This window comes from Hemicordylus capensis, chromosome 3 (assembly GCF_027244095.1).
Source record: "Hemicordylus capensis ecotype Gifberg chromosome 3, rHemCap1.1.pri, whole genome shotgun sequence".
Classification (NCBI taxonomy): domain Eukaryota; kingdom Metazoa; phylum Chordata; class Lepidosauria; order Squamata; family Cordylidae; genus Hemicordylus; species Hemicordylus capensis.
Window position 1 is genome coordinate 12,757,324 of NC_069659.1, and position 24,160 is coordinate 12,781,483.

Genomic DNA, 24,160 nt, shown 5'->3' on the forward strand with positions numbered 1-24,160 from the left:
AGAGTCAACACAAGTGTGGGAATTTCACTGGTTATTTACAAGGTTTGATATAGTCTTCTGACAGTTTTCTATAAGGGGCAAATGTTGCACTAGATGGTGTGAATTTCAAGAATCTCATATACAATTTGATCTGAAAAATTTGCAGAATAGTGAATATTTCCAGGTAATCCTTTTCTGTCACACACAGACTTAACAGCTGCTTGAATTTTCATTGCTACAATATTTGTTCTAAACCCTCTAGTGGATGAATGGCTGTGAAGAGGGCTGGTTATGCCTTACGGAAGCTCTCATACTGATCTCTATTTCACATGAGCAGTTTTTTCTCAAGTTTTTAAAGCTTCTAAACGGTCCCTAAAGGGAAAGAAGATATTTAAAATTACTCATAGTTGCTCCCAGGCAACTTTTAAAGACATACAGATATTTCATTTTTATTTGTAAGATCCATTTTATTGCTCCCTTGGTGCTAGCATTGCATTTCAGTACCCAAGAGGATTCTCTTTCATTGAACTCTACTCAGTTGCATTCAACATCTGGATACATCATGTGGTGGAGACTGCAGGAATTAATTTGCATCCTCCTGCCTTTCCCTGCAGTCTATTCTGTTCTTAAATATCCATTTGGAAACTTCATAACTGATGGCTGTTTAATAGTTGGTGTTCATGACTTTTTATCTTCGGCATTTGGAAAACCTGGAAGTTGTAAAAATGTCAAGTTAAAAGGAAACAAGAACAGAAGAAAAACCCTGCTGGGTCAGGCCAAAGGCCCAAGTAGTCCAGCATCGTGCTGTACCTAGTGGCCAGCCAGGTGTGTCTGGGAAGCCCGTACATGGGGGAGATGGCAATGCCCCTTCCCATTGGTGTTCAGAAGCCTGCCCCCTCTGATCCTGATTGAAATATACAGCTACCCAGGCTGGTAGCCATTGATTGCTCTATCCTCCATGAAATTGTCTGCTCTCCTTTTGTTGGCTACTTGGGCAAGCTAACAAAGCCAAGCATTTATAAGCACCACTGAGTTCATTAGAAAGGTTAAAAGGGGCTAAACCCTGTCTGGGCAGCTTCACAAGACACTGGCAAGTCTAGTGGCCAGGAAAATGTCAGGAACCAAAAGCCTGCACTCTTGGTGGTCATCACAGAAACCTGCTCAAGTCTTACCATTCACTTGGAAGAAAGATTTCAAGCTGGGCAGAGAAAGTTGGTAGAATGTTGGGTAGATGGCTGAGGAAACAGACTTGGGCATATTTGCAGGACATGCCCACTAGGAATGCAAACTCTTAGCTCCCAATATTTAGACACTGGATGTGTTGGTAGTTGTGTGAAGCCACGTTCTCTCTCTCTCTCTCTCTCTCTCTCTCTCTCTCTCTCTCTCTCTCTCTCTCTCTCTCTCTCTCATTGAAGCCAATGGGGTTGTAATACTTAATTTTAAGTGGGTTCAGAGATGAAGCAGAATCATAGTTTATTTTAACTAAAGTGTATATATATATATATATATATATATGGATTTGTGTCATGGATGTTCACCAAATCTCAGTTTGTTTCGCCATATTGCAATTTGTCCCGGTCCCATCTCTTCTCCTTACCTCCCATAATCTAGGTTTGCCTCTAAGCAAGAGACCTGCAAGGATGGAGCTACTGGCCCGGTTCACACGTATGGTTTAATTGCAGTTAAAGCTACCACAGTTTGTAACTGTAGTACACCTGAACACACAAAAGCACAGTTAAGCCTCAAATGTAAACTCCAGATTGCCCCAACAAATTCCAATTGGGACCTGAGGTTTTCTTCAAGGTTCACCGCCAATAACCGCAGTTTTGCGGCTTAAGTGTTATGCCTGAAGGCAGACCCCTCCCTAACTGCAGTTAAATGCCCATCTCCAAACTCCAATCATAGAGGTGGTCGCGCAGACCAGCCCGAGAACTTCTTGTTGGCAGCCGCTTGGAAAACCAGCCCCGCCCCTCCTGTCAGCTGCACAGTTATGGAGTTGCCAGGCTACAGGGATGCCAACACGCCCCATCCCGGACCAACCATCCTGTCAAGCTGCTCAGCTGTTCGGGGTGGACAGTCATGGGTGTCCACAAGCACAAACACACCACATGGAAGCACAAGCAGGGGGACAAGAGAGTGAAGCAAAGAGGTGGACCCAAGTAGTTGGGCTGGAGCACCCAAGTTCTATTGTTCACAAAGAAAGGATGGGGAATGGAGGCCCAGCCCCTTGCCCGGTGGGGGATGTTTGCTCCTTAAGCCTTACTCATGAGAAGAACCATCTGTTGCACACTAATTGAAAATTTACACAATGGTATTTGTGTTGTACAAGCTCGTTGCATGCTTTAACTTTAGCCACAACCCCATGGACCACTCTCTCACAATGGTAGACCAAGGGAAGTGAAGTAGGATGCTCCATGTGGGAATTCTGCAGAGACAGGCACTCGGGCAAGTGTTTTCCTGGTCTTGGTGACTGCCGCCAAGCCACTGTCAAACCCTCTGCCCTGCCAACACACTTGCCAATGTGGAGCTGTGCACCCCTACCTGTGGCCTTCAATATGTGACATAGCCACCCCAGGTTGGCTGGAAACCAGTGCTCTCTACTCCCAGGAATCTCTGCTCCTCTAGATCTACATACGCTGCAATGCCGGCCCTGACTCGGGAATTTTGAATGGCTGGAAGGGTCTACTCTGCTGTCTGCACCGTCCTTGCAATTGTTTTTTGTGTGGGTGCTATGGGCAGGCTCCAAATGACAGAACCCCAGAAGGGATTCCAGAGCACCCAAGTCCTGATCTTCACACCTAAATGGTGGGGAAGATGCCCACAGAGGCTAGCTCATGAGTAGGACAGGTCATAGAGGACACTCTTGGGTCAGCTGATATCCTTTTTAAAGGAAACTGCTGCCCAACCAAGGGTTCAGTGGCATGAGAGTGACAGGCCACGGGGACACCCCCCGAAAGCTTGTGAGATAGAGCATCAGATGGAGATGAAGGGAGAGCATTGCCCAGGAAGAGCAGAACTTATTCAAGAGGGCAATCCAGTCCCTTCTCCACCTAACACCTCCATCACAAGAGCACCCATCAGGCCATGGGTGCTCTGGATTGACTGAGAATGGTTTCTGGCTCACGGCCGCAGGTACTATTATCCCAAGGAATCACATTCCTAGTCTTGGGGACCATGGGCAAATTGCCATTATACTGTGCCTCCTTTCTGCCTGCATGTCCATGTGCACAGGTATACCCTTTCCAGTGGCAAACCTGCTCTCCAGTGTTGTCTGGAGAGCAGGGGGGCTCCCCTGTCCCATCCATCCCTGCACCTGCAGATCTGCATACGGCAGTAGGATGGATTGGGAACCAGGAGTCCTGAATTGGCAGAAAGCTTCATCTATCCCTCCACCAACACTGCACAGGTGCCAGGAAGAGGAGAAAGCGGGTGTCTAGGTGCCTCTGGGTGCTTGCAGGTCCACACAGGGAGGAGTATGGGAAGGTTTCAGGGGGATCTGTTCTATTTTTGACAAAGAAAGGTTGGGGAGGTGAGGCCCAGAAACTTCCCCAGCAGCATATAAGCCCTTTTTACTCATGAGCAAGGTCTTGGTTGTTCATCAAAATATGATGATGGCTGACCACTAAATGGACACATGGGCTATGCCCGCTTATTTATTTTGTTGTTTTGTTTTGTTTTGTTTTGTTTCTATACTGCCCTTCCAAAAATAGCTCAAGGCGGTTTACATTAAAACAAACCAAAATTATTAACTATTCAAAAACTGTAAAAACAACATAAAACGATTATTAAAACAAATAAAGCAGTTTGTAAAAACTGCTCATTGGTGCTCTAATTTGAGCTGTGTTGGGATCTGATGGGCAGGAGTGTCCCAGAGACAGAGTCCCTAGTGGCCTCAGCAGTCCAACCAGCTGCCCCAGGGTCAGGGGAGCAGAGGAAAGTGGCCTCTCCCGGGATTCCCTGCGCCAGCTCATTTGCATATGGCGCACAGAAGGACTGGTCCCGAGAACTTTAAAACTTGAATACGAATATGGTGAGTATTTATATACCGCTTTTTGACCAATGTTCCCAAAGCGGTTTACATACAGAAATTAAGTGAACGTGCTATCCTGTTGGCCCACCCCACAGCCATGCAAATGGGCAGGCAATGGAACATGGGGTGCGGGATGTCCTCTGGGGTACATGCAATGTTGAAGAGGGATTGGGGAGAGGCAAGTTTTATTTTTATTTTTCTATTTTTCAACAAGGATAGTGGGAGCCCCCACTAAAGAAGGGTCCCCTTCGATTCCCTGGTGGTTAAGTGGCCAGCTCAGCTCATGTGTTTGCAGTCTGTGGGTGGGGATAATGCCTTAAGAGGCTCAGGCATATCCCCAGTAGACTGGCCATTTCATGAGATTTTTAGCCCTGTGGGCAGTAAGCTGCTTGCAGTGGCTTAGTGATGGGTTTGGCTGGAGTGCTCTGCCAGGGTCTCCCCTCATGACACCTTCCCTGGTCATGGTGGGACAGACCCCCCCCCCACATTCTTTTCCCAACTCCATCTGCATATCCTGTTCTGGCAAATGTGGGTTCTCCCCTCCCATCCCGCAAAGAATGAGGGATTCCATCCCCCCATGCCACTGATCCCCCCTGGGGATTGGAGTCTGTGTGGTGCTTTCTTGTGCAGAACCACTTGTGGGCAGGCGGGATCGATGGTGCCAGGGCTGGCAGAAGTGGTGCTGGCTTCGTGGAGCATTTAAAAGGCTTTCGCTGCATTTCCCCTGCCAAGGGTGGGCAGGGTGCTCCAAAAACGCACGATCTCACTCAGCATGCCCCGCTGGAGATCGTCGCCAATCGCAGCCAAGTGGCTGATGCGGTGACACTTTGCCCACAGTCTGGCCGCAGAGCTAGCTGGGATCAGGCTTGGAGGCCAAGTGGCAGGAAGGGGCTCTCTTCTCCCTCTACTCCAGGTTCGCTAACTTCAGTTAGTTGTACAACTGCAGTGCAAGAGGAGTTTGTAATTTTAACTCTGGTTTGTGTTAACTGCTGTTAATGTGTACATCTGAAGCCGACCACAGAAACGAACCAAGATTAAACTATTGAGGTTCAGACATCACACAAGACCATGGTAAGGACAATCCAACCAGCTATAAACATTGAGTGCAGATCATGGTTTTACTTGCTGAAATAAACCACAGTTTGTTGACTGGTGCAGGTTCTTCTGACATACAAACCAACCATAGTTAGATGAAATAAAATATAGCCCCATATTATTATTGGTTTTTTAAAATTAGGTTTTGACATACTCTTGATGCTTGTTCATTGATCTTTGCGCTATTCTAATGTTTGCTTATTTGCTCTATTTTGCACATCTTTTCGACACTTTTAGTATTGTGAGTTACCTAGACTTACAAGATATTTTTTCTGTACAAATAATAATAATAATAATAATAATGATGGTTGCTTTATGTAGCTCTCTGCTGTACTGTTGTAGAGCAGTTGCTGTGAAACTCAAAAGTTCGTATTGTTAACATGAACTCAGTAAATGGTCTTATTTATTCTATTAAAATATTTATATCCTGCCCCTCCAGTACAATATTGCTCAGTAAGGCTGACAACAGCTGCCTTAGGCAACCATTTTTTCTGCCAGCAAGTCTGCTAATGCTGAACTACCCGGCAGGGTTAGATGCAGATGTGCATGCACATCTAGCTGCACATGTGCATCTGAATTAGCAGCTCATATGAAAGACTGCAATTATTTATATACACAGCTCTTGCTGGATCAGGGGCGGTGGCTCAGTTCAGGGGTAAAGCACATGCTTCACATGCCAGATTCAATTCTCCAGAAAGGGCCGGAAAAGATTCCAGTCTGATATCATTGAGAACTGCTGCCGGTGTAGATGGACAAATGGGCTGACTCAGCTTCCATAACTTAGTGCAATTAAGAGCATGCAACATTCAGCAGAATAATCCATGCTTTGCAAGTAGATAGTGCCATATTCTGTTCATCTGGGGATGAGGCCATAGCTCAGTGACAGAATATCTGCTTTGCATGTAGAAGGTCCCAGATTCAATCCCCCAGCATCTCCTAGAAGGGCTAAAAAATCCGATGTGAAATCAGAGAACTGCCAGTAGACCAGAGCTGCACAATTTCGACTCTTCAGCTGTTGATGTACTACAACTCCCATCATCCCTGACTATTGGCTACTGTGGATGGGGATGATGAGAGCTGTAGTCCAACAACAGCTGGAAGGCCGAAATTGTGCAGTCGTGGTGTACACCAGGGTTTCTCAATGTGTGGGTCCCCAGATGTTATTGGACTTCAACTCCCATAATCCCCAGCCCCAGAGGCCTTTGATTGGGAATTATGGGAGTTGAAGTCCAATTACATCTGGGGACCCACACATTGAGAATCCCTGGTGTACACAACACTGAGCTGGATAGGAACTGATTCAGTATAGTTTCCTATGCACCTATCCAGGTAAGGCTGGTAAAGGTCCCTGTCTGAAACCCTGGAGAACCACTTCCAGTCAGTATAGACAATCCTGAACTAAGACGGACCAGTGGTTTGACTTGATATACAGCAGCCTCAGGTGCTTCGGACAGAGGGGTATTTTTAAAGCTCTCACCTGATTCAACAATCCAGCTCTCCTTTTTCTCTGTTGACTTTGGGTCTTTCCAGGTAACAAAAAGAATCAGGGCATGAGAAGCATTCATCCAAATTCTAAGTGCAATCTTACTCATCCTTCTGTTCTGCTTCCCAGCATGATCTCACAATCTGGTGATGCTGCATTCAGATGCAGAGCAGGAACTTTGCACAATTTTTGCAATAGAGTTGTGCACAGAACCACTCTGGGCAGATCAGTTTGAATTTTGAGCTATGTACTTTTCATTGGGGGTCAACATAAGAAAATAAAGACAGACAAAGATAAACTAAGAAGGTCAATACATCAATTAAACAGCAAGTGAAATAAGTACTGGAGAAGAGTAATTAGAAGAGGAATTAAAGGATAATATAAAATTCATAACACTAAAAAAACCCCTGATATTACACTCACCACAGTGTCACCAGTTTGTGAGATCATGATGGGAAGTGGGACTGACGCCTAAAGGAGTGTGTGGAGAGTGAGTAAGATCATGATTAGAATTTGCTCAAAAGCTTCTCATGTCTTGCATCTTTTTGCCATTTTGAAGAACCCTAGGTTTATGATGTTGTTGCAGAAGATTTCAGACTCTCTGAAATATAACCCAGGTGAATCCTTTTTCAGTCCTTTCCAAATGCTATTCAGCAGCTGTGAAAGGAGAAATTCCACTGTGAACCTGTGTTTGCTACAGCCATCTGTTTCAGGCTCCCCTTCCACCCACACAAGACAAAACTTGGAACAAAGAAGGTTGCACAGAAAATCTGATCTGGTGGAAAGGGAGCTGGAAAGTTATAGAGTTGATTCTGAATGTTCCAGTAGGGTAAACACGCTGATTGCTCATGCTACAGAACCATGCAAACAATTTTAGTAGTCTTGTAAATCTAATCTAGCAAACAGTTGTGATTATCTATAAGCTCTGTAGTATAGAAAGGAGATATGGGAAGGAAGGATATTGCAGAGGTCCTTCAAAGCTCTGTAAAAGTGAATAAGCAACACTGGCATTCTGTTCACATAACTCAATCAGAAAGATGTCTTCCTATTAAAGAAATTAAGAGCTAATCGCCATTGTCATAAATACAAATCAAATATCTTTATTTTGGTCAGCGACCAGCATAAGATTAAAACAAATGTAGAAGAGAAGACAATCAAACTTCTACTACAAACAATAAAACCAAATAAATTTTTAAAAGTCCTCCTGAACATAGATCAAGGTATTGAAAGTACTACTAAAAATACATAACTAAGAAGAAAAGGAGACAGCAATATTTCATACTTATGAGACTATTGCACACAAATCAAAACTCAAACAGTTGCCTTCCTGACTCCTGAATCTGAGAGGGGTTAAACAATTCAGGAGCTTGGGAAAATTTAGTTGTTAGATTGACTGATGATATACAAGTGATCCCAATACCTGCGTGCCCACCTGCAGTTAGCCACACTGTAGCTACAAAGGTTGCTCTGGCCTTAAATCCATTACCTATTTTCCCGTTATTAAGCTCTTATGCAAACGGAGGGCTGCGCTACAAAATTTAGCTACCTGTCTGGTGGTACTGGGATTACTTCCTTCCAACAGCCTGCCAATCATCTGAGGAGAATCAAGACCTGGGCATTTAGCCGTCAAAGGGTAAATGAGATCCTGACGCAGGTCTCGATAGAACAAACATTCCAATAGCCCATGGGTGACTGTTTCCACATGACCCTCCCCACATGGGCAGAGCCTCTCCCCATAGGGAGTCCTTCTGTATCTGCCCTCTAAGGGGGCTGAAGGCAGGGCATTGATCTTGCCAGGGTAAAATCTCTTCTAAGTGGGGGCACCTCCAAGATAGTGAGATAGGATGCTAGGGCCAAACTATACCTGACTGATTCCTGGCTCTGAAAGTCAGGTGCCCTCACTATATCTGTTTGTCTCTCAATATCCTCTATTCTCTGCAGAGGCGTATCTAGGGAAAATAGCGCCTAGGGCAAAAACTGAAATTGCGCCCCCTGTCCAAGCATCTGACACCCATCTTTCAGATAACTTTACCATATTATCAGCTCAAAAATACAAGTCAAGCTTGTTAATCTTTTAATATTTCAAGAACTATTTACCAGTGGATGTAGCCAGACCAAAAAATGCTGGAAAACTACAAATTTCAGTATGCTGGGGCTCGTGAAATACCCAAATACTATGTGGAGGTGTACTTGGAAAACTAAACAGAAGTGCCTATCTAATTCTCTTCTATGCATTGTAGCATCACTATTATATAAGTTTTAAACATAAATGGAGAATTTGGCTTTTCCTAGATACTCTGAAAATAATTAAAGGATATGTGTCACTGCTTGGAATATATTCTAGTATTTCAGAAAGACAGTTAAAATGAGAGAAAAAGAGCAAGAAACTCCCAGTGGCCTTAAGGATTTCACACTGATTCAAAGACAAACTCACCATTAATAGCCATATTATTAAGACATCATATTTAACTCACTTATCACAAAAAGCAAAGTAAGAGCAAATGAATACAATCTTAGCTCATAAGCTTCAGCTTAGTATTCACAAGCCCTGATTCTCTGTACATAGTGCCAAACTGAATATGTGTACAGTGATTTATATTATATTAAATTAAAGAAATTACCTGTAGCCTCTTTGGGGGCTTCCTAACAGCTGTGTGGGTGGGGGGAGGTCTGCAAAGGTTCCCCCTCCACCCACTGGCCTCTTAATTCACCACCGCAGCCCGTCCTGGGCTGATTTTTGGGCCTGTTTGGGCCTGCAAAGATCAGCGTGGTGGCCATTTTGGAGGCTGCCATTCATGCTCAAATGGCCTCTGCAAGGCCTGAGAAGGCCTAGGGCCTTGCAGGGACCATCTGAGCATGTGTGGTGGACATTTTTCAAAATATTTTTTTTAAAAAATATGGCCGCTGAAAAGAAAATGGCGCATGCTCAAATGGCCTCTGACAATGCAGTGGGATAACTGAATTTGAAAAGGAATTGATAGGTTTATTGAAAGCATCAGCATAAGCATCTGTTAGTGAAGAAAACAACTATCACCGTTCCCAAACCAGATAACCAGCACCACACAGATCTCCTCACCAGAGCTCTCATTTCCACTGCCATTGTTGAGAGCATTAGCAACAGCAGGAATCTTTTCTGAACTGAAGGAGAGGACTCCTACTGTTTCTTACGGTCTCCATATCCCAAGGCAAACAAGAGAAGATTCACTTCTCTCCTAAGCCCTCTGCCGAAAAGCATCTGAGGGAAGAAAAGGGATTGATGGTGACCACAAATAATGGCTAGCTAGTGAGCTAAGCCTAAATTTGAGGATTTGTAGATAGACCTATAATCCTTTCTGTGCCTGAAGGGTCTTCTAGGGATTTAGCACATAGTTTTGGATACCTCACTATATGAGGCTCCAGTTATCCTGACAGCTGTAACATTCCCCTGTACCAATGGTCCTGCAAGCCTAAACAGATTGAAATGGCTTGATAGTTATTCAGTACCATGGACAGATCATTCTCCTTGTAAGAAGTAAAATGTGCCATTTATATCATCTTTGTGTAGCTCAAAACTGCTTACAATTACAGCACGAAAAAATATAAAAAATACAGCAACTGGGTCAGAACTATGTTTTCATGTGGCATGCAACAATATATGCTATATCCTGTTTTGAATCTATGATTGTCTATGTGGTGTAAAGGATAAAGAAAGATAGCCTAAAACAGCACATGAAGTTTTGGCCGCAGCATTTAGGCTGGTCTCAAAGGGTGGTAGAGGGGGAACCAAAAGCCAAACAAGGCATATTCTGGCCAAATTGACCTATAGGCTTAAAAACAACTGTTGACCCTTTTTTAAAAAGTGCACATTTTCATCAAATGTTCATCTTCTTCAACTGGGGCCAGAGAAGTATATTGAAACAGATGTGCGTGCCCATACAGATGTTAATCTGCAACCACAACAGCTGCTTCCACACATGGATTCCCTTGTTGGACTGGGATGAATATGTGATTTTAAGAACATCTGCATTTCCCATTTTGTTTCATAACATCTGTCTCTTGGCTAACACTGTAAGATCATGAAAATAATTGGTTCGTTCCAAATCTTAGACACCTTCAAAACTCTAGAAACATAATATTTCTGCAGGTGTGTTTTTCCTCTGCATTTCCTTCCCCCACCAAGCCTGAGTTCTGTGTAAACAAAATCAGTCTATTTCAGCCTTGTTCAATATTTTCTCGGAAATTTATTCAGAAAAAACCTCCACCCTTGGATCATCACTTATATTACTTTCTCCTCCAAGAGATACAAAGTATATATTATTATACAGCTGGTACTCAACAGACTGCTCATATCAGGATTGATGGTGCATGGTTCATTCTGGAGTAAATGTGGAAGTTGGGGGGTGCCCAATAAGAAAACAAGTTATTCTGGTAAGAACTAATCTGCCTAGTTTCTTTTCACTATAATCTTAATTGATAATTCATCGACCATGGTATCCTTCTGGACCACCTCTTGAGTATGGGAATTGGAAGTACTGTGTTGGAGTGGCTCCATTCCTTTCTTGGGGGGAGGGTCCAGAAGGTGGTGCTGGGGGACTACTGCTCGGCCCCATGTCCATTGGCTTGTGGGGTCCCACAGGGTTCGATTTTGTCCCCCATGCTGTTTAACATCTTCATGAAGCCGCTGGGAGAGGTCATCCGGAGACTTGGACTGAGTTGTCAGCAATATGCAGATGACACTCAGCTCTATCTCTCCTTGCCATTGGATCCTAGGGAGGTGGTGGATGTCCTGAATCGGGGATTGGAGGCCATGATGGGCTGGATGTGGGCTAATAAACTGAGACTGAATCCAGACAAGACGAAGGTAATGTTGGTCAGTAGGAGAGCAAATTGGGATGATGAGATTTTACCAATTCAGGATGGGGTTGCACTCCCCTTGAAGGAGCAAGTACACAGCTTTGGGGTACTACTGGACCCGGCTCTGCTTTTAGAAGCTCAGGTGGAGGCGGTGGCCAGGGGTGCCTTTGCACGGCTTTGGCTAGTGCACCAGCTGCATCCCTTTCTCAAGAAGGCAGATCTGGCCACAGTTACCCATGCCTTAGTCACATAACGGCTGGATTACTGCAATGTGCTCCACGTGGGGCTGCCCTTGAAGAATATCCAGAAACTACAGCTTGTACAAAATGCGGCAGCTAGGATTCTATCTGGAGCTGCCCAGTGTGATCACATCACACCTATTTTGAAAGAGCTGCACTGGTTACCACTTACCAGTGTGTTTCCGTGTCCAATTCAAGGTGCTGGTTTTGACCTTTAAAGCCCTTAATGGTTTGAGCCCAGGATACCTGAGGGACCACCTGCTCCCAAGGGTTTCTGCCCACTTGACGAGATCATCTGAGGGGGCTGCACCAAATTTGGTTCAAATCGGTTAGACAGTCCACAAGTTAGCCCACTTGAGCCACAATTGGTCATACATCTGCCATCTTGAATTGAGGTGGATTGCATCATTACAAACAGCATCCTATGTGTCTCTACAGCTGTAGGGATAAAATTGGTTAGGCCAGCGGCTTCCAAACTGGGAGACTCCAGATGTTGCTGCACTACAGCTCCCATCATACCCAGCCATAATGAATTGTAGCTGGGACTGATAGGAGTTGTAGCTCAGCAACATCTGAAGGCTCCCAGTTTGGTAACCACTGGGTTAAGCTGTTCACAAGTTCGCCCACTTGCACCTCAAACATTTATGTGTCTGTGATCTTGAATTGGGGTGGATGATATAATCACAAACTACACTGTTGAGGTATCTCTACTAAAGTACCCAATTTGATTCATATTGCTCCAGGCATTGCGAAGTTGATAGGGGGACACGGACAAACATACTGCTGGGTCATCTCATAAGCTCACTTTCCTTAAGGCAAGGAGGCTAAAAATATAAATTTAGTTTGTCAAAGAGAGGACTTGGATATTCATTTTGAATCTGGACATTTAGTCACACATTAGCAGAGTTAGGCACCATATGGCTTTCTAGATGTGGCTAAACTATAACTCCCATAATCCCCAGCTGTAATAATTTGTAGCTGGAGATGATGGAGTTGTAGTTCAGAAACATCTGGAGATCTGCATGTTGCCTACCCTGAACTAGAGGCTAAATTATGACTTCTTGCTCACTGAAGTGCTATTAAAAACCTAACAGCCATGCTGGATCAGGCCCAAGGCCCATCTTGTCCGGCACCCTGTTTCCCACAGTAGCCCACCAGATGCCTCTCAGAATGCCCTTTCTACTGCTGCTGTTGCTCCCCTGCAACGGGTATTGAGAGGCATCTTGCCTCTGAGGCTGGAGGTGGCCTATAGTAGACATTAGGTTTGTTCATGGGGCCACCAGCTGGGTTGAAAAAGTGTCCAGTCTTGGTGGGAAAGCTGGGTGAGAACTCCTGATTTTTGGCTGTATGCTTGCAAAAGCCTAGGTAGGAGGAGGGGAGTGTGATCTCGTGCAAGCTGGGTAGGATTTTCCTCCTAGCTCGGTAAAATGCTGGGGACAGAATCTGGGTAGATCACTCTTGTCCTGCCCAGCTGTTGTCTTGCACAGATCACACTGCCCATCTCCTACCAGCACATGACTAAAAATCAAAAAGGCATCTGCCTCTCCCACCCAGGCTGCACACTTCTCCTATCCTGTTGGGGTCATGTGAACAACCTATTGATAGACCTCTCCTCCATGAATTTGTCTAAGCCCCTTTCTAAGCTGGGCACTTCTCAGTGTTTCTTTCTAAGCTGGTGGCCATCACCACACCCCATGGCAATGTGGTGCCACTTAGTCTTTGGGCTGGACCAGTTCGGTTTGAAGATGGGGGCTCACATGATGGAATGTCCTCCAAACTAAAAATGTGTTCCACATATGGAGGAAGAGGATCCAGCCTCCTTACTTTTTGTAAGGAGACACAGCCCCCTTTAGTTACTGCTTTTAAGAAGACTACAGTGGGGGGAGGATTTGGCTAAAATTGGGGGGAGGGGGAAGATCTGGGGTGGATTTTATATTAAGAGTTCTCCATATGGATTTGCCATACCAGATCAGACCATCTAGGACAGTACTGTCTACATTGACTGGCAGCACCTCTCCTGGGTTTCAGACAGGGGTTTTAATTTGAACACTGCTTTTCCAGACAGAAAACTAGTCATGACATTGCAGACAATCGAACAAAAACCCTCTGTATTTTAAAAAAATGAGCACGTGACTAGAACACTAAGATGACATACTGGTGTTCTTAATGTTCTAGTGACAGGCTCGTATTTTAAGTACAGAGGACTTTTGTTGTATTGTCTGGTAGGGCTATGAGATGTTTTGGATAGATACTCAATTCAGATGGTATTTGGTCCAAATATCCCCCTGAATATCTACATCCCATCAATTAAGTAAACCTCCACATATTTGTGAATTGAAACAGTGATGTTTGATATATTTAGTAGGCCTGTGCACAAACATGAAAGCCAGGATCGGGTCTGACCCGATCCAATCCAACCCTACAAATGTTGGTTTGAGATCCTTTGGACTATTCTCAATTTCGGAGTCAAGACTGGGATTGGAGTTGGGATCAGGGTTGGACAAAACTTTTTAAAAGTTTTGAAAGTAATCAAGGATACTTCCTGAACCCGGAAGAAAAGGGCAGGGGGAGTGAATTAATGTCAGATAATCTAAAGGGAAATTACCTCACACCAGAGAATTGCAGAAGAAACCCGGAAATCAACTGCTTGTATTTGTAAGTGTAAAAGAGGCCAAAAAAACCAAACTTTTTAAAAACTGAGATATGCACAGGCATGCAGGCAAGGGGGCAGGTAGAGGCAGAAGATGAGTCCCCACCCTCAACCACAATCACTTTTTTAAAAAGAAGAAAGCAGACTCTTGCCCCCATCTGGAGCTTTGCAAAGCCCAGAATTATTCTGAAAGGGGTCAGAGAAGTCCAAGCCAAACTGGGGTGTGCAAGTGTGGATTCTGACATTCTCTGGACACCTCCAATTTGGGCAAAATCAGACCTTGTCTGATTTTACCAAGCCAATTTTGCATAGCCTTAATATTTAGAGATATTTGGAGCCAATCTGGATATTTGGAGGCTTGTTTCTATGCCCCCCCCCCCAATTAGTGGATTCAGACTTAACACAGAATCTGAGAATCACACTACTTCTCTCAGCCCCAGGAGCACACACTTCCCCTTCTCATCCCTGCATGGATGCCTACTTTGTTGTAGTTTAGTATATGCCAAAATTGGTCACAGCATCCAAATCCAACAATCTAGACATATCCTAACGCACTTGCTCCATGGAACTCAAGATTTGAATCCAAGGTGAAGTTCATTTCATCCCTCAGGTTCCCTGGAGCAAGTGGGTTAGGATATGCCAAAGTTAGTAGGTTCAGATATCGTGACCAATCTCAGCATATCCTAACCTACAAAGGATGTAGGGATGTGCAAACAGGTTTAGGGGTTTGCGGTTCAGGGGTTCGAATGTTTGACCCCGCGAACAACCCCCCCTTCAGTTGGGTACGGAAGCAGACCAAACCTCCACTGAACCTTGTACTCCCCTCAGAGGAGTTATTGGAGGGGGCAGGGGATGGGGTCTGTGGAGTTTCCTCCTCCCCCTGCTGGCCTTCTAAATAACTCCCTCAACCCATTCGGGCACACAGAGGCCATGTGCACACGCGCACAGCCCCCAATATGGCCACCAGGCCACTGGGTAAAGGCCAAACTGTGTCCAAAGAGGAACTCCCCCAAGGGGAGTACAAGGTAAAAAAAGATTATTATTATTTTTTTGTCCACGAACCCCCTGAACTGAACCAAACCGGGGGGGGGAGTTGAGGGGGAACTGGACCAAACTGGGCCAGCCAGTTTTGTGTACACCCCTAAAATGATGTAGGCACACACATGGGTTTGGGAGCGGGATGCATGTGCTCTCAGGGCTGAGGGAGACCATCCAATCTCTCATCCAATTTTAAATCTGAACATGCCCTATGGCAGATATTGCAACTTGCTGAAACTGACATGAGGGATGAAATGTGATGATTGTGGAAAACACTGAGCAGGATGAAAGAATCTTAGGGACACAGGAAGCTGCCATATGCTGAGTCAGAGCATTGGTCCATTCCGCTCGGTACTGTCTATACAGATTGGCAGCAGCTTCTCCAACCAATGACGTTACCATTTATCTTGAGCATTTCCTCATTTCTTAAAAAATTCTTCAGCCTCATTGGAGTTCACCTCTAGGGGTATGCACAAAACCAGCAGCGGCGGTTCAGTCTGAATTTGAACCAAAATTGAACTAAACTGCCGGTCCATGAGCATGGCTCATAGACCTGGCCGGCAGTTTGCTTCAAGTGCCTTGATTGTAAAGGGGAATCCAGTCAGGATTCCGCTTTACAAGCAAAGGGGGATTTCCAACCTAAAAAGAGGTTTGGGGTGGCGGGTGAAAGCACACCTTACTGGCTGTGGCAGCAGCTCCACAGCAGTGGCTCCATGGTGGTGGTGGCCACAGCCAGTAAGGTGCCCTCTCGCCCACCCTCCCGAACACCTTTTTAGGTAGGGAATCCCCCCTTCATTTGTAAAAGGGAATCCTTACCAGAATCCCCTTTACAAGCAAGACATTTGAACAGGCCGAACCGGGCCAAACCAGTACTATCCAAACTGGGCCCAGTTCAGTTCGAACTCGGACCAGCCCCCTCTTTTGAGGGGACTTGGCTGGTTCAAGCTGAAAACGGTTGAACTGGGCTGGTTCAAATCAAACCAGATTCTATTTGAAGCAGTTCTGTTCACCCCTGTTCACCTCTTCATTGTGGTGTGTGTGAGCATGTGATTGTGGAGTTCTTTAAAGAGGGATTAACTCTTCTTCTGACCCACTCACTGTTACTCTCCTGTATTCCCTTGCACATCCACGGAGTCTCTTTTAATGCAATGAAGGGCTACAACATGCTCAGTGGCATTTTAATGCCCACAAAAATATCACAAACTGCTTTTCAATTTTCCTTTAGTACCATCCAGGGTCTTGCTACACAGCCTTTGGTGTTCAAGTAACAGTAGCCAAAGCTCACCTGGAGAAGTGGGATTCATCATACAGTCTTTGGATCCCAGCTAATTCTTTTTGGACTGACACATCATTATTACCTTTACATTTCCCATCATTTTCTAAGAAGGAATTCGGCAAAAGTTACCTTGCTTTCCAATTGTATAGTACACAAAGGATTGTCAGTTTGTTCTCCTTTCCCTTTTGTTCCTATCTGATTATTCCAAGAGACCAAGCTGATAAAGAAGTTCTCCACTTTGTCATTCTTCCTTTTTTCTGCTTAGAGATTTTGGTATCATTTTTCTCACTCTTTTTATAGCACATCATTCAACAATGGCATGTCTCTCATTCTTTCGCAGCTCTTCTTTTTTATGGCAACTGATTTGGGTGATAACAGACATAAATGTCATGATTTTCTTCTGTCTACATTTGCTGACTTGTGCTTTGCTGCAGCATGCAAAGGGAGACACGAACAGGGTGTCAATGAGTATTTCCTTCCTGACTCACAACCTGATGGCATGTGCAAGGAGAAACTACATCAAAATAGACCCTCATCAAGGAATCTCAGGGCATTTTTTCTTCATTTAGAATTGATTCATACATCTGTCATGACCCCAAATAGAGGCTGACTCAGAGGGTGCTGTTGCTGCTCTGAGCAAGGATGGTGACCAGACACTAGGGGTGTGTGCAAACTGGACCGAGCCGGTTCGGAGGTCTGGCCTTCAGACCGGTTCGGAGCCAGGGGGGTTACCTTTAAGGAGCAGGAAGGAAACACTGGTGTGGGGCTGCTGTGTGCTGCTTTGCAGCCCTGGTCAGCATCATACCGGAAGTGGCCACTTCTTGTACGATGCTGACCAGGGCTGCAAGGAGGTATGCTGCAACCCTGCACCAGCATTTTTGGAGTCAGTGCCAGTGGGGGGGGGGAAGTGGCAGGGAGGAAGTGGCAGGGGAGACGTGGCAGGGGGGATGGGCACCCTCCCCTTAAAGGTGACCCCCATGCCTCCCGGAACTGCATGAACCCATTTGGGCATATCCCTACCAGACATTGACCTGGAAGATGTGGATTCAAAGGAGAGCCAATGTGGTTCATATCCCCACTCAGCCATGACATTTACTTGGGGATCTTGGGCAAGTCATAAGGCTAACTCACATGACCATTAACTGGCTGGGACAAGCGTTCTACCAAAATTTGGGAGCCGTGCATACTCCCGATATTTGAATGTCTGTTAGCAAACAACTAGGTAAAAGGAGGGGGGAGTGAATGTGTGTGAGAAAGGAGCTGGGTAGGGCATCTTTTCTTCCTACCTCATTCAGGTGCTGGGTAGGGCAGTGCCATCCTGGCAAGCACCTCTCTTGCAAACTATCACTCCCCCCTCCTCCTGCTTAGGTTTTTGCTAGCACGTGACTGAAAACTGGGAGCATGTAGAGCTCCCAAAGCTGCGTAGGATGCTTGACCTAACCAGTTAACAATCATGTGAACTTCCATACTGCCTCTCAACCTACATCATAGGGCTGTTGTAAGGATAAAATGAAGGGTGGGGGAGACCTTGTATGCCCTGAGCTCTTTGAAGGATGGATGGTATAGGAATATCGGAAGCTGTCAGACCATAGGTCCATCTAGCTCAGTATTGTCTACACAGACCATCAGAAGCTTTTCCAAGGTTGCAGGAAGGAGTCTCTCCCAGCCCGATCTTGGAGATGCTGCCAGAGAGGGAACTTGGAACCTTGTGCTCTTCCCAGAGCAGCCCCATCCCTCAAACATGTAGTCTCACACATGTAGAGGCCAGCCTCACGATCAGTGAGAATCACCAGGAAGTAGTTTGCGGGGAGAGCCGGCTTAGCCTGCTCTCCCCGCAGATGAGAAGGCAGGAAGCCCCGTGCAGCCGCATCGGCTGCCCACACAACTGCCGGCTCTGTTGCAGAGCTGGCGGGGCTGCAGGGATCGGGGGGCATGCAGCCCGCAGAAGTTCCCGAATGCCCCGCTCGAGCGCACAGGGCATCCTGGAGAGACCACCGAGCCCAAGATGCTGCTTGCCGGGAGTCTCCTTGTGTGCTGCCACAGCATGGAGCTGCGCCGTGGCAACACACAACCAAAAATCCCGGGTTAGAGGAGCGCTCGCTCCGCTAACCTGGGCTAAGGGGAGAGGGAATTAGTGGGGTTTGCTGCTGAGAACTGCGCAGTTCCCGTTGCAGCACACGACCACTAAAAAGCGGGTTAGGCTCCCTTAGCCCGCTTTTTGGCAGTCATGAGAATCGCCTTATAGTCTCTCATTCATATGCAATCAGGGCAGACCCGACTTAGCAAAGGGGGAAAGTCATGCTTGCTACCACAAGACCAGCTCTCTAGGAATGTTACATCTACTGTACCTGCTTACCTGCTTATCTCTGGTAGGTTCGTTGGTTTTTATAGCTCTCAGTTCTTAGCTTTTTAAATAACTTTTAATTTGGAACTTTGCTTTTAAAAAGTGTGATTTTAATTGTGGTTTTAGCCCATTTAACTTTAGCCTGTTAAAGTTTTAACTGCAAGTTTTAACTCGTTTAACTTTGCATTACTTTACTAGTCTTATTTTACATTGTATCTATTTTATTAATGTTGTGAGCCACCCCGAGCAGTAGTGTATTGAAGGGGCGGAGTAGAAATATTTCGAAAGAAAGAAAGAAAGAAAGAAAGAAAGAAAGAAAGAAAGAAAGAAAGAAAGAAAGAAAGAAAGAAAGAAAGCTAAATAAGATGTTCATATGGCTGAAGGGAATGAGAAGTCCTGCCTGGAGCAAAATGATGAGGTGGTTCTCACGACCAGCCCTATCTGCATAAGACAGTGCTAGCCAAGGTCACTCCCAACCCCAGTGCTCCACCTCCAGGTAGCCCTGATGCTTAACCCGGGTTTAGAGTGAGGTAGAATGATGTGCAGGCATCTCCTACCACACTTGCGGTCTGCTGGAGTTCCTCCTGGCTGCTGGCAGCCATCTTACCCATCGAGCTGGGAGGGGGGGGGAGCCATGCATCAGCAGCGAAGTATTCCAGTGCACTGTTGTGCTTGTGCACTGCATTGTGGGAGAGCCGGTGGCCCAGCTTCCTCCCCCCCGATCCTGATCGCTGGTGGCTTGCCACAGCACTGACAGTGTGGGTGGGCAGATGGCGCAGTGGAGCTCAGGAGTAGGATGGATCATGTGGGGGAAGGCAGGTAGGCTCCTACCTTCCCCCCAGCCATCCACAGCCCCATCAGAATTGGTTGAGAGAATGTCTTTAATGACTGGATGTACTGCAGAGGGGACCCCACAGGAGCAACAGAGAACAGATATCTCCTTAAGCAGAGATGCCAGGGATTCAACCAGAGGCCTCCTACCTGCTAAGTATGTGCAATCCAACTAATCGATGCTCCCTCACCTATGCTCCCTTGCTCCTTCCCCATGTTTGCCAGGTACACGGCAGTGAGTTGTCAAGTTCATGGTTCATATTAGTACCTACGGATACAATTAAACTTCCTTGCTCTTGAATATCTTCTGCTCACAGCACGGCTAGAGCTATTGCCCCTTGCCTTTGCTTTTTAAAATATCACTTGACCCACCCTTCCTTCCACACACCAGTGGCAATTCAATTGCTGCAGACAATGTTCAGGCTAGAGCAGCAGGGGGACAACTTTAAAGGAGCGCCGTAAAGATTCAAAAGTGGGTTTTGTGGTTTCCCACAAACATTTTAGAGAAGCTCCATTGAAACTCTGCCTTCCCATTATTATTTTGACAGCCAGAAGAAGGGACCAGAAGATTGAGAGGTGTGTGGAGAGCCATCTTTTAAAATAGCTTCAATAAAAAGGGAGTTATTTCTCTGGGGTTTCTTATTTCTGGTTTTGGTGGGCAGTTTATGATGTATTTCTCCCTTTCTTTATTGGACTTGGTCCATCTGTGCAGTACAAAGGAAACTGCACACCACAGAAGGGTCTTCTCATCTCTGTGTGAAGAATATGGCCATATGATTTGTTCTATCTTTTATACTGGCATAGCCAGCTCAGTGATTTCCAAAATTCACCTTATCACTTCTCCACTGCTGATATTTAGAGGGGCAGGATGTAAATTTTGGAAACTTCTGGTTTGAGTTCATTTTTCAATCCCAGATACTGTTGTGGGTTTAAAATTCTATAATTGTAAGTATTTCTCATCTATCATTGCTGCCTCCTCAAAAATCTCCTCTTCTTAGAGGACTTTGTAGTCACTTCTTAATTCTATGCAAAGCTAGGTGATGGTATAGCTAAAGTTAGTCACACATTACATTGTACACATTGACAATCTGTGTATAGACCATTGTTCAGTACAGACAACAGTTATGCAATTATTATATTCAATACATGCATAGCTGTATGCACTGTTCAGTACATGTGTAGATTTATTAAGAACATAAGAACAGCCCTGCTGGATCAGGACCAAGACCCATCTAGTCCAGCATCCTGTTTCGCACAGTGGCCCACCAGATGCCGCTGGAAGCCACAGACAGGAGTTGAGGGCGTGCCCTCTCACCTGCCATTACTCCCCTGCAACTGGTACTGAGAGGCATCCTGCCTTTGAGGCTGGAGGTGGCCCACAGCCCTCCGACTAGTAGCCATTGATAGACCTCTCCTCCATGAAGTCATCCAAACCCCTCTTAAAGCCATCCAGGTTGTTGGCTGTCACCGCATCCTGTGGCAGAGAATTCCACAAGTGGATCACACATTGTGTGAAAAAGTATTTCCGTTAGTTGGTCCTAGACCTCCTGGCAATCAATTTCATGGAGTGACCCCTGGTTCTAGTGTTGTGTGAGAGGGAAAAGAATTTCTTTCTCTCCACTTTCTCCACACCATGCATGGTTTTATAGACCTCTATCATGTCTCCCCGTAGTCGTCATTTTTCTAAACTAAAAAGCCCCAGGTGTTGTAGCCTTGCCTCATATGAAAGGTGCTCTAGGCCCCTGAACATCTTGGTTGCCCTCTTCTGTACCTTCTCCAGTTCAACAATGTCCTTTTTAAGATGTGGTGACCAGAATTGTACGCAGTACTCCAAGTGTGGTCGCACCATAGTTTTGTATAAGGGCATTATAATGTTAGCCGTTTTATTTTCAACCCCCTTTCTAATGATCCCTAGCTATGGAATTTGCCTTTTTCACTGCTGCCGCACATTGAGTTGACACTTTCAACGAGCTGTCCACCACAACCCCAAGATCCCTCTCCTGGTCCGTCACCGACAGCTCGGATCCCATCAGCATGTACTTGAAGTTGGGGTTTTTTGTCCCAATGTGCATCACTTTACAATTTACATTACATTCATGCATTATGTTTTCACATTGGAGGGAAGTAAGAAGTGGGGTCCCCTAGGGATCTGTACTGGGACCGATGCTGTTTAATTTATTCATAAATGATCTAGAAGTAGGGGTAAGGAGCAAGGTGGTCAAATTTGCAGATGACACCAAACTCTTCTGGGTAGTGAAATCCAAAATGGATTGTGAGGAGCTTCAGATGGATCTCTCCAAATTGACTGAGTGGGAGACAAAATGGCAAATGGGGTTCAATGTTGGCAAATGTGAAGTGATGCATATTGGGCCGAAACCCCCCAACTTCAAGTATACATTGATGGGATCTGAGCTGTCAGTGACTGACCAGGAGAGGGATCTTGGGGTCATGGTGGACAGCTAATTGAAAGTGTCGACTCAATGTGCGTCCGCTGTGAAAAAGTTCAATTCCATGCTAGGGACCTTTAGGAAGGGGACTGAAAAATAAAGCTGCTAATATTATAATGCCCTTATACAAAACCATACAATTCTGGTCACTACATCTAAAAAATGACATTGTAGAACTGGGAAAGGTGCAGAAGAGGGCAACCAAGATGATCAGGGGCCTAGAGCAACTTTCTTATGAGGCAAGGCTACAACACCTGGGGCTATTTAGTTTAGAAAAAAGATGACTGTGAGGAGACATGATAGAGGTCTATAAAATCATGCATGGTTTGGAGAAAGTGGATAGAGAGAAATTCTTCTCCCTCTCACATAACACTAGAATCAGGGGTCATCCAATGAAATTGATTGCCGGGAAATTTAGGACCAACAAACGGAAGTACTTTTTCACACAACACATAACCAGCTTGAATTCTCTGCCACAGGATGTGGTGACAGCCCACAAACTGGATGGCTTTAAGAGGAGTTTCGATAACTTCATGGAGGAGAGGTCTATCATCAGCTACTAAATGGAGTGCTATAGGCCACCTCCAGCCTGAAAGGCAGGATGTTTCTGAATACCAGTTGCAGGGGAGTAACAGCAGGAGAGAGGGTTCACCCTCAACTCCTGCCTGTAGGCTCTGCAGAGGTGGGCCACTGTGTGAAACAGGATGCTGAACTAGATGGGCCTTGGGCCTGATCCAGCAGGGCTTTTCTTATGTACCCTGCATTTGGTTTCCAATACCTGGGTTCACTTTTTAAATGAATGCATGTAGAATGCATGCATTCCTGTGAAGGAATGGCTCCTTCCCTTTATGTTTTGTGGATTGTTTTCTTTGGTTTGTTCTGTGTTCCCTCTAAGCTCAGCAGGGGTTAAAAGGTTGCAGCCTCTGATTGACAGCTGAGTCTGAGGTAAAAAGTTGTGTTGCTACAGAGTTTTGGAGGGAATTTAACTAAGTGGTCTGATTGGATGTCTCTGGGCAGAGACAGAAGGTTCTGGCTGCCTGAGGGAAGAATTATCCTGATTGGTGTGTCCTGTGTATACCTCTTACGGGGTGGGGTGGGGGGAATTGAATAAAAGGACAGTCGGACAGTGCAGGGGAGAGGAAGAGATGCAGACTGCTATGTGGGCTGGAAGGCTGGAAAGTAGGGTTGGGCTGAAGCGGCTGGAAAGTGGCAGTGAGGAAGCTGGGCCTACTGGCTTTCGTCTAAAAGGCTAGCAAGCTTGTTCGTTTTATATATATTTTTAAATTGTATTCTTGCCTAACTGAATCTTTGTTTCTGTTTGTTTCTGTACTTAAAAAAAATAAAAATCATAGTAAACCTATTTTTCTCTCCCACAATGAGGCGATTCTCACAAGCAGCAGAAACTGGGCTAAGGGACCCCAGCCCGGTTCCTGCTGCTTGTGTGCTGCAACAGGAGCTGTGCGGCTCTCGGCAGCAAGCCCCACTAACACCCCCCCCCGTTAAACGAGTTTAGCAGACCACATGCTCCACTAACCCCATTTTTTGGGTTGTGTGTCGCTGTGGCACGGCTCTGCGGCACAGCAACTCATGAGTAGACTCCTGATGGGGCGCCTACAACAAGCCTTCCAGTATTGGGGGGCTCCCCAGAATGCCCCATGCACTTGGGATTTCTGGGGGCCGGGGGGGGGTCCCATCTCCTCTGCCCCAACCAGCTCCATGACGGAGCACGTAACTGTGTGGGTGGCCGATCTGGTCACCCAGGGCAAGCTGCCTACTCATGCTTGTGTCAAGCCCGCTCTCTCCACAAAACTCCTTATGGCTCTCCATGCTGCTTGTGTGCAGAACCTCATTATTTTACTTGTGTCTCTGTCTGTTGTTTTGTTCCCACCTCACTCCTACCTGCCCACTTTATTTT

General features: G+C 45.7%; 1 long non-coding RNA gene across 1 annotated transcript; it reads right to left on the reverse strand.

The window, feature by feature from the left end:
- Positions 1 to 538: 538 nt before the first annotated feature.
- Positions 539 to 23,242, reverse strand: LOC128352067 (uncharacterized). The gene is made up of 3 exons (XR_008320189.1): positions 23,024 to 23,242; positions 16,753 to 17,051; positions 539 to 689 (listed from the first exon to the last, which is right to left on the reverse strand). It is a non-coding gene; the product is annotated as an uncharacterized LOC128352067 (long non-coding RNA).
- Between the last annotated feature and the right edge of the window lie 918 nt (positions 23,243 to 24,160).